Source organism: Balaenoptera physalus (genome assembly GCF_965194825.1).
Source record: "Balaenoptera physalus genome assembly, chromosome: 6".
NCBI classification, from domain to species: Eukaryota; Metazoa; Chordata; class Mammalia; order Artiodactyla; family Balaenopteridae; genus Balaenoptera; species Balaenoptera physalus.
The window spans coordinates 58,831,873-58,843,809 of record NC_138885.1 but is presented as its reverse complement, the minus strand read 5'-3'; the positions used below and the strand labels follow the sequence as shown (position 1 = coordinate 58,843,809).

At 38.4% G+C, this 11,937-nt stretch overlaps 1 protein-coding gene across 1 annotated transcript in view; it reads left to right on the top strand.

Moving 5' to 3' along the window:
• Positions 1–1,221: 1,221 nt before the first annotated feature.
• The window catches only part of GRB14 (growth factor receptor bound protein 14), a 180,762-nt gene continuing 170,046 nt past the window's right edge, over positions 1,222–11,937 (top strand). Inside the window, exon 1 of the mRNA XM_082465051.1 lies at positions 1,222–5,202. The gene's annotated coding sequence lies outside the window, so the exon portion shown is untranslated. The remainder of the gene's footprint in view (positions 5,203–11,937) is intronic.

Genomic DNA, 11,937 nt, shown 5'->3' with positions numbered 1-11,937 from the left:
TTTGAAAGGGTAAACACAACTGACAAACCAAGCCACCAGGCTCACCAAGAAGAAAAGAGAGAGAACCCAAATAAGCAAAATAAGAAATGAAAAAGGAGAAATATCAACTGATACCACTGAAATACAAAAAACCATAAGAGAATATTATGAACAATTGTATGCCAACAAATTTGACAACCTAGAAGAAATGGACAAATTTCTAGAAACATAAAGCCCACCAAAACCGAATCAAGAAGAAATAGATAATTTGAACAGACCTATCACCAGAAGTGAAGTAGAATCTGTAAACAAACAAAAAAAACCCAAAAAGAACCTCCCTACAAACAAAAGTCCAGGACCAGATGGCTTCACAGGTGAATTCTACCAAACATACAAAGAAGAAATTTTACCAATCCTTTTCAAACTCTTCCAAAAGATTGAAGAGGAGGGAACACTCCCAAAGCCATTCCATAAAGCCACCATCACCCTGATACCAAAGCCAGACAAAGATACCACCAAAAAAAGAAAATTACAGGCCAATATCTCTGATGAATATAGATGTAAAAATTCTCAACAAAATATTAGCAAACCAAATCCAACAACACAGAAAAAAGATCATACACCATGACCAAGTGGGATTTACCCCAAGTTCACAAGGATGGTTCAACATACACAAAATCAATCAATGTGATACACCACATCAACAAAGGAAAAGACAAAAACCACATGATCATCTCAATAGATGCAGAAAAAGCATTTGACAAAATTCAACATCCATTCATGATAAAAACTGTTACCAAAGTGAGTATAGAGGGAATATATTTCAATGTAGTAAAAGCTATTTATGACAAACCCACAGCCAATATAATACTCAACAGTGAAAAGCTGAAAGCCTTCCCACTAAAATCTGGAACTAGACAAGGATTCCCACTCTCAGTTCTTCTATTCAACATAGTATTGGAAGTCTCAGCCACAGCAATCAGACAAGAAAAAGAAATAAAAGGTATCCAAATTGGAAGAGAAGAGGTAAAATTGTCATTATATGCAGATGACATAATACTATATATAGAAAACGCTAAAGACTCCACACAAAAATTACTAGAAGTGATAAATGAATTCAGCAGGGTAGCAGGATACAAGAGTAACATATTAGAAATCAGTTGCATTTCTTTACACTAAAGTTGCATTTCTTTACACTAACAATGAAATAACAGAAAGGGAATGTAAAAAAAAAAAACTTTTAAAAATTACACCAAAAAAACCCCACAAAACCTTAGGAATAAACCTAACCAAGGAGATGAAAGACATATGCTGAGAACTAGAAAATATTAATAAAGGAAATTAAAGATGATTCAAAGAAATGAAAACATATCCCATGCTCTTGGATTGGAAGAATATTGTTAAAATGGTGATAGTACCCAAAGCAGATTTAATGTGATCCCTATCAAATTACTCATGACATTTTTCACAGAACTAGAACAAATAATTCTAAAATTTATGTGGAACCATTAAAGACCCAGAATTGCCAACGCAATCCTGAGGAGAAAGAACAAAGCAGGAGGCATAATCCTCTCAGACTTCAGACAATACTACAATGCTACAGTAATCAAAACAGTGTGATATTGGCACAGAAACAGGCGTATGGATCAATGGAACAGAATAGAGAGGCCAGAAATAAACCCACACATCTATGGTCAATTAATCTTTGACAATGGAGGCAAGAATATAAAATGGGAAAAAGACTCTTCATCAAGTGGTGCTGGGAAAGTTGGACAGCTGCATGTAAAGCAATGAAGTTAGAACATACTTCACACCATGCACAAAATAAAGTCAAGATGGCTTAAAGATTTAAACCTAAGACATGACACCATAAAACTCCTAGAAGAAATCATAGGCAAAACATTCTCTGACATAATTCGTACCAATGGTGTTTTAGGAGGAATGATGTTTACACTGAGAAGAGCAGCAAAGACTCTGAGGGTGGTGAGCTTATGGTGAGTTTTGTTAACAGAGTGTACATTATTCTAGAGTGGCAAGTTTGTTCCTTTACTCAATGAGCATGTATTTGTTGATGATTTTCTTTCCACCAGGCACTGTACTGGGTGATAAGGAAACAAAGACAACTAAGACACAATTCTCGTCTTCTAAGAATTATAAACTAATGAGAGTTCATGAAACATGGTCATAAAGAAAACTATACTAGAAAATTAAGTTGTCTGATTTTCTACCAGGTCATTTGTCATTTGATTTTGGGGAGTTCTTTATATATTTTTGATACTAGCCCATTGTTGGTTATATACACTGAAAATCTCTTCATGTTTGTAGCTTGTTGTTTCCCATTCTTTAAGTTGTGTTTTTAATGAAAAGTTCTTGTTAAGTAATTGAATATATCAATATTTGCTTTTATAGTTAAGCTTTTTTGTATCATATTTAAGAAATCCTTCCCTCCGCTGAAGTCAGAATGGGGTATTCACTGATATTTTATTTTGAAAAACTTAAAGTTTTGTTTCTTAAATTTAAGGTCTGAATGCATTTGAAGTTGATTTTTTTTTGTATGGTGTGAGATAGTAATCTATTTCTCCTTTTGCCCTCTATATGAAGAGTCAATTTTTTGCAACTCCACTTGCTAAATAACCATACTTTTTCCCCAATGACCTGATATACCATCTCCACCCCTTCTGAAGTTTCCTAAATTAATAAGTCTATTTTGGGTCTATTTTTTCTGTTCCATTGGTCAAAATGTATATTCCTGCACCAAAAACACACTGTCTTCATTACATTAGCTTTATAATAAGCCTTTATATATTGAAAGGAAGTCACTCCTTTTTCTTCTCCTTCAGAAATATCTTGGCTATTTTTGGCTCTTTGCTTTTCTATATAAATTTTAGAATAAACTTGTTAAGTTCCGCAACACTTGAATGGGAATTTTACAGAAGAGTTAATGTGTCTGGCTAATAAACATGAAGAATAGCTCAGCTTCATCAGCAATTGAAGGAATGCAAATCATGACCACAAGGAGATATCATTTGAACCTACTGACAAAAATTCAGAAGTTTAATAATACTAAAGAGATAATATGGACCAACAGAATCTCTTGTATACTCTGGTGGGAGTAGAAATTGGTACAAACACTTTGGAAAAAAAAAAAAAGGATGAAATTACATAATATTTAACATTTGCATGTATCTTTTTACCTCTCTAGATGCAGTCTCTAGCTTTCTCCACCTTGCTCTGTGTGTTTGGAAGCTGACCTTTAGAGACTTTAATCAGTGGGTTCCCTGGCATTCTGGTTGGGTTGGGTTGAACTAATGAAAGACCCCGGCAAAACACTGGAGAGAAGGGTTGAGTGTGAGGTCAGGGTTTTTAGTGAGATCAGCTCTCTCTCTGCCAGGCTGTTGATTGGCTGAGTTCTACTAAAAGCTAGAGCTCTGTTGGGTAATACTCTCCTACAGCTGTAGCTGCCCTCTTCAGGTTCCAGTAATTCCTCCTTCTCCCTGCCTCTTCAGAGACGGGGATGCCTGTGGCTCCCTGCCCTTGCTAGTGCTAACGCGCTTCATTAGCCCGTAATAGTTCATTTATTTAACTTTCCTCAGTTATACAATTTGACCTTGTTCCTGACAGGACCCTCACTGGTACAATCTAAAACTTAACAATTTCACTCTTAGGCACATACACAAGAGAAACCAAAGCAGGAATGCTTTCCAGGAGACATGTTCAAGAATGTTCGCAACACACTTGGCACACTTTGGTAATAGCAAAAAACCAAAAACCAAGGAGGGGAAGGGCTCAAAGCCAATTGTGATATATTTGCAACCTAATATCATACAAAAGTGGAAATTAACCGTAACACGTGCAGCAACACAGATGAGTCTCAGGAACCAAAAGTTGAGGAAAAATTTTTGAAGCAAGCCATAGAAAGCATGATGACGTTTTTATAAAATTGAAATTATTTATACGTGCTAAAACTTTTTAAAAGTGAGGCATGACAAAAACAAATTTAAGACTGTGGTTACCTCTGAGAGGGAGGAAAAGGGTAAGATTAGGGTAGGCAAGGAGGACATTGGTAGGTTATTGGTAATATTATCCTATGTTATGAATTAGGTGGTGGATTCAGAGGTTAAAATTAATAAATTGGTTAAATAAAAACAAATGTATAATAGATTAATGTTAAAACATAAAAGCAGGTTTAGGAAGCCTGGAATTCCAGGATAAGAGTTTCATATTTAACCTCTAATCTTCTGAAGTTTTTGAGCAGAAAAGTGACATAACTATACATTTAAGTTAATTTGCCGGAAGTGGACAAAAGCAGAAATTCAGAAGGATCCTTTGTGAACTGATGGCGTTCTGGTCCTGGAGTCATGGCAGTGGTATCAGAAGGAAGAGAAACAGGGCTAAGTATTGATAATATTCTTTGTGGAAATCCAGAAGGCCAAAACAAGAGAGGACTGAAGTAGGAGGCCAAGAGTTAATTTTCCGGGTTTTCCATAACAGAATTTTTGAAGCCAGAATTTTAAATATAGTCTTTTAAGGAGATATGAAGAACTTTAAATTGATGCTGTCTCCACAGTGGCTAAACTTATGCTAAATAAACTGAATGCCTCCATTTCTTGGGCTCCTCCCAGTCCTATTTACTGGGAATTAAATTCAAGAGTAAAGCTGTGACACCGCAAAATCACCGCTGGGTTTTAGCTGCATCCGCTCAATCAGTTATGTCTATCTAGCTGATGCATATTATCCAAATTTGGGGGTTTTTTTGTATTTTTGTTTCTATATGGGAGGGGTACCATTAAAAGATATAAAGGGACTTCTCAGCTGAAACACTGAAAGAAACCTTATTCCAAATGATAAGTTGTCACTGCTTGAATGTCAATCATTCTTAAATCCTGAACACACTTTCATAACCAACATTTCTCTTAAATATTTAAATGGTATCCTATTTCCTACAGTCAATAAAAATAATAAATCTTATTAGCGAATTCAATCCTGTGGGTTGAGTTGTTAATCCCAGTACTCTATTTATACAATATTTTCAAGTTTATTTCCTATTTTTATCTTGTCCTTCAACTGCAGTATAGTTCAGGGTTGCCTATTTTTAGTGCACACAAGTACCACAGGGCAGAAATGCTTTAACACTTCACTGTATAACCATGGCAGTTCTGGACTGCACCTTCCCTCCTAGCAGGCGGTCTGCGCTTATGTCATCTGTGTCTTCCAACTTAAAGGGTGAGTCTAAATTTTCCTATTTACCAATCATAAAGAATACCCATTTTGTGGCAAGAAGAAAAAGAGCAATAAAGTATTTTGATGACCCTGTATTTTAGAGGAGACTTCAAAAACCTTGTCTAAAAATAAGACATTTAATGCAAGTGCCAAAGATCAAGTAAATCATTTTTAGTAATCCTAGGACTTTTGACTGTGTCCAGGCTTGATTTGGGGAATCCTACTATGAGAATTGTTTTATTCTTTAAGAAAAAAAATCTGAACAAAAGCCTGACTTCTTGCAGAATCTTTGACAACTTTTTCTTTTTTAAACCCTTATCTAGATGAGCTGTCTGTGAAGCAAGCTGACCTTCACTTAAACATGAATTTAAAATCTGCCTCACATGTCTGAGTGGGGGCAAAACGCCAGGTGTATTTAGGGATATCTGGTTAATATTGTTGCAGATTATCCAAATCAGCTCACTCCTAGAAGGCTGAGAGTACAAGCAGAAAAAGAAGTGACTGTAATTAGGACATGGAGTTGTGGGGTGAGACGAAGATGGTTGGGTGAACGGGGCTGTGCGTTTCCTCTTTGGCACTCAGGCTGTCCATGCCATCTGCTGCAGAATGGGAGGAACAACTGGGCTTGTCCTCAACAAACACTGGCAGTTGGTCTTTTCATTTCCTCCCAGAAGAATTTGTCTTTACTAGGACAAAGGTCTCTGGAGCATCACAGAGATTTATGCCTTAAGAAATGCAGTGAACCATTTGGAAATCAAGATTGCTTTCTTGAAACTTTAAGTGGTCATAAAGAAATGAGAAGTGGAAAAATGAATTATTCCGAGGATATCTGCCCAACACAATGGTCCTAATGTGAAATTCCATTTGCTACTCGCTGGAAAGGGTATGATTTACCATAAAAATATCAAAGATTTTGAGACTCAGTCACCAGGGAGGGTGTGGAATAGCAAAGTGAAGTGTGGTTTCTCTTGGTTGCAAGAGAAGAAAGTGACACATGAACATTTAGAGAGATGTTATATCCATGTGATATTATTCACATCATACTTCCCTTAAAAGCTATTTATCTAATTATTTATTATTTTCCCATTACTAATTTTTGTTCTCCATGAGGGAAAAACCATACCTAGTTTATCCTCCATGCTTAGTCCATAATACATAATAACAGCAGCAGTTAACATTTTGCCCTTACCATTCGCTCTTCTAAATGCTTTACTGATATTAATCATTTAATCTACAACAACAGGTATTATTACGTCCATTCTTACAAATGAAGAAATTGAGGAACAAATTACCCAAGATCACATCTAGTAAATAGAAAACCAGAACATAAACCCAGGTTCTCTGACACTGAGTCCTCATTCTTCTATACTACCTGTCATATTAAGCATGCGATGTAAGTATTTGTTGAAAGAATGAATGACCAATTCAGTAAATTGCTTTTTAAAATCTTGACTAGGTGAGAAACAGGTCATTTAAATTTTTCTTCTCTCTCATTAGAAATATTGATCCACCTCCCTACAAATGTAAGAAAATAGTTATAGCCAACTGTATTGATAGCATGATAATGACCATAACCAAACTTCAATCTTGATACAACTACTGTAGAATTCCCTCCAATCCTAAAGAGACATCAAGGAAATCTGGATCATTTAGGTTAAATTTGCTCAAACCTGTCTTGATTTCCATTTAAACATATGCTGCCAGAAATACACACAAACATATTAGGAGGCACAGAAATCTTTCATAGTATTTGTAAAGTGGCTTACAGATTTAGAAATTTCTATAAATGAGTTAATTGATTTTTAAAACCCTCATTAAGTGCCCACTCTCTAAAGTACTATGGCTCTAATCAAGTCACCACCTCTTCCAAGGCCTTTAATTATTCCTTCTATAGAGAAGGACTTCGAATGGACACTTTCTCCAAATTCGAATTCATTGTAACGATTATTACTTGTCTCCATTTTAATAGATTTTTCCAAGGGAATAGGTGAATTTTATTGTCTCATAAATAAAATTCTTTAAGAATCGTAAGAAATAACATATGTGTACTAGTAAATACATTTGTTTGTTTCAAAACTCTACTTCATGATAAAAGTACAGTAACATTTAACTAAGGAGAGATTTTATTGGTTTTGTTAAAATCAGTTTCATTCAGGAGTGTTGACGAAAGCAGTGAGGGTTGCATTCTGGACCGGGACACCAGAGAGCTGGGTTCTAGTGCTGATGATGTTCCCAACTTACCGGGAGATCTTATCCAAGTCATTTAACTTCTCAGAGCCTCAATTCCTTCGTTAGTAACACTAAGGTTCTATGACGTGACCCTTGCCTCTTCCAGAGAACATATATTTTAATAAATTACAGAAGTACTATGAATTTAACATTTTAAAGTAGTCATTTTTAAGGGGGAAAAAACCCATCCTTTCTTGAGATCTAGATTCCACCTAAGTGGTTCTGTTTCTCTGTGAAGAGATAGAATGAGCTATGGTGAGGTGACTTGTGTAAATGATCTCATTCGGGAGGTACCGAGGGGACAGAGACTTGTCATTGCCAAGTAAGTCACATTTAAATTCCCTCAAGCCTTGAGAAATAATGTGAGGGAAAGTGCAAAAATAGCAGTCATTCCTTTGGACCAAGTTGACTCCTAGGCCTCCTGAGAGCACCGCAGCTGTGTATTCATCTATACGCAAAGAGAAGTAAGAATCCTCTATATTTGGCACATGGTGCTCTTCTATATACCAATGTGCTCATCTATCAATATACTTTACGCTGAGCCTTTCAGTAAGGAAAGATCCACCATGCACACTGCTTCATGCACAGCTACACATGTTGAAGATGCTTTTTTTTTCCCCTGCAATATGGAAAACTGCAAAGCACAGAGCCACACTGAACCAACCAGAATGAAGCTAGAGGCAGCTGTATCTGATTGAAACCGTAGAGAGAATCGAGACTGACAGAGTTGCAGGGCTAGAAGGTTAATGAGTCCATAGTCCTGCCTCCAGGCAGAACTGTCCTGAACCATTCCAGGCAAATGACAGCTCAGCCTCTTGGAAAATAAAATCTTCAAAACACGCTTCGGTAACATTTCATTGTCTAAAATGTCCTTATCCTCATAAAGTTCTGAAAGCAATATAAGTCCACACTCTTCTGTTTAATCTCCCTGTTGACAGATATATAGAATAATAAATTGACAGAAATGTCGAAGATGATGAGAGCCTTAGAGATGGGTCACAGACTTGCTTATCAGCCTCCCAGAGACCTCAGAGGAGGGAATAATTAGCACATCTGTGGACTCTGGTTCTAGTTACAGTAATATTATGGGTCCAAGTATTTGTTTATTATAAATCAGATCTACTATTTATCATACATTACTAAATAAAATTTTGCCTTGCACTCCATAGCAAGAATCATAGCAAACACTATCTGAGCTGAAACATTTAATCAAGGAATATGTTCTTACATAAAAGCAAAGGAAGTACAGACTGGTGTGCAAATAGCCCCATACTTCTTTATTTACTCATCTTGTTATAGCATTCCAATTTACGGATACGTTCTTACATATAACGCTTCTACTAGATTACCGCCTCTTATGCCTCTGGGCATTAGGAATCATGAATGGGTTGGTGGCATTATATAAAGACAAGTGTAGGTCATTTGCGGATCAGGGTTCAAATCCCTTGTCTGCTACCTATCATCTGCATGGTTAAGCTGCTCCATCTGAGGTTTATTGCCCTTACCTGTAAGAAGAACTAATAATACCTATTTCACACTGATCTTGGAAGATAAAATGGGAAAATATTGGTAAAAGCACCTAGGACCTAGCAGGCAGTAGCATAAGTGTTAGTTGACCACTAACCATGAATCTGATCTGCTACATGCTGCCTTTCTTTCCTCTTCTCCATTCCTTAAAAGTTCCGAGAGAGGGTGATCGAGTGTGGGACAAACCTGCCTCCTCTGACTGTCACCAGGCTGTGCTTCTGCTTCCATTTGGCCTCTCTTCTATAGCTGATCCCCATGCTAACTTATCAGGGGATTTCCCTTAGGGACATAAAGGGTAAGAGCAAGGAGACCTTACGATGCCAAGTTAAATGCGATGCTGGATTTTAACTTGATTTTTAAAAAAAATCTGTGCATGTTACGTTTGTGCTAAGAACAAGTATTTGGAATTCAGATTCTAAAACACTATATTCATTTTTAGAAAGCCGTAATAGAACTGCTTTGTGCAAAGGATAAAAAGACTGATTCAAAGATAGACTACTTTTTAGTTCACAGGAGTGAGCAATAAGAGGAACTATTATTCATTGTGAAGTAGAAATGCTAATATCTACAGGATTTGAAATACATTTAAATAATGTCTTATTGTCAGAGAAATATGTTCTTATTACATAACAGATAGCTATAGAGACATTTTAAATCACCACTCCAATTTTATGATCCAGAAACCACTGATATTTGAGTACATTTTCTCTTTTCCTGCACATATTCTGACAAGCAGGACTGCTTTTAAGTTCAAGTTCTGCCACTTCCTAGTTAGTTGGTGTTGGGCATATTAGTTTCTTTAAGCATCTGTCACTGCATCTGAAAACTGGTATCAACTTCATAGAGTTACTGTGATGACTTGTGAAATAATGCATATGAAGCACTCAGTACTGTGTGTGGTACATAATAAGCATTCAGTCATGTCAGCCATTGTGATTATTCTTTGTTGTGTATTACTTTAAATGGAAAAATGACAATACAAGGAGAGGAAATGAGGGTCACTAGCAAGCTGTTTTGTCTTGAGCTCTTGGAGCCAGTACAGTACAGAAAGATTTCTCATGCAACATCATTAGAGACAATTTATTGAATGCTTTACTATGTGATTCCAGACACTAGGATATTATAACCGATTTAATCCTCACAACAGTCCTGAGACAGGTGGTATTACTATCTTAATTTTACAGATGAGTAAACTGAGCCAAAGACAGGTTAAGTATCAATAATATGCAAAGTCTCACAGCTAAGTGACAAAGCTGGGGTTGGAATGCAATCAATCTAGTTCCAGCGTCCATTCTTGTAAACTGCTGGGCTGCAAGCCCTGTACTTACCCAGCCTTAAGACTTCAGAAAGAGCCCAGCGTCAGCGACAGAGACATCAATGGTTTAGTGGACAGGGGGATCTTATCCATCTTATCCAAGGTCATAGACCTCACCGCGTGCAGACGGTGGGAGGGACATGGCAACAGTCTTCGCTACTCAGGGGGAAAGGAGGCTTCCATTTATAGGGGGAATTGATGTCAGGTTGGTTCAGTTACCAGGGAGACCAGCAGCTGGAGCATGGGGCAAGCATGCAGGCTGTTAATTAGGCCCTATAATTAAGCGGATTGGATAGTCATGGGAGGGAAGCAGGGCCTGGTTGAGCAGGGGACGTACAGAGAGAGGAGCCATCTTGAATGGCCTGACCATGCATTCCACCCCTACTCGACCCTTACCATCTGGGTCCACCCCTCTTCCCTGATATCCCTGGGGTCAGGTATGTAGAGGTGCAATACAACCAAATACTCCACATACCGAATAGACAACTGCAGCTAAAGAAAATCAAGAGTCCAAGAGAGGGACAATCTCTGGGGGCCATGTGCTTATCAGGTCAATTTTTCATGGAAGTCCAGAGGAGGATGACTTACTCCTCTAACTACAGTGACCCAGCAAACTCACTGCACAGTGAAGCCACCACAGTCACCCAGTCCGCAAACAGATTCCCTCCACTGAGACTAAGGACAAAATATAAGACGTTTAACAGGCACAATACAGGGAAAATCATGACCACTAAGCAAAATACAAGCAGTAACAGCCTTCTGAGATAATACCGTCTCTACCTGTGGTTTTCATCCTGGCCTGCAGGATCCCGCCATCCCTCCTGTCTACCCTCACTGCCCATAGCCGGTGCTAAATAATGAAGAAGTGGCATAACAGGCCACATGGCTAATATAATGGTGCCTTTCTCCAGTCGGGAGCCCGGATTAATTACTCTAGTAGTCCTAGGTGGGGCCCGGCAGGAGACAGGTGAGCTCTGTTAAGTCCCTTTCTAGTCCTATTCACCACGGGGTGGCAAACCCAAACCACCAGGGCCTTACCTGTCAGTCCCAGGGCCATTTTATAAGGTGTTCCTCTGGGTCTAGATCCTGTGGCAAGGGCAAGAGCAAGTTAGGGTCCTAGCCAATAACTGGCAGTGGGCCTTCAGTCCTTTGGTAGTCAACAGTGGAACTCGGATTGTGCTGGATCAGCTGCCTCTGGGTTCACGTGGCGTAAGCGCTGGGATGGTTGCTCCCACCTTAATGGTTGTTTAAGTAGCCTGGCAGCAGTGGGGCTGTAAGGCAAGTGGAAATGCCAGCGTACGTCATTTTTACTGGCCCATTCCTGAACTTCATGGCCAGGAAGGTGGATCCCTTGGTTCTTAGTGTCCATGGCAGAGGGGGCGGGGTCTGTATATCACGCACAGCTGTTCTAGATCCCAAATAATGGTTTTGCGGTTGCTACATGACTAGGATAGACCTCTTGTAATGTCTTTTACCTGTTGTAGCGCGTTGTAGACGGCATTTAGCTGTTGTTCCATCACACCACATCATTGTTCTGTCCCCTTCCATGGCTGGGACCTGAGGCCCAAGGGTACTCTGATTATTTTGCTATTGTCACAGGCCCCTAACAAACACTTCCGAGTAACTGGCCATGTCCAATTCACAAGCCTGTCCCTGAGTTAACATCC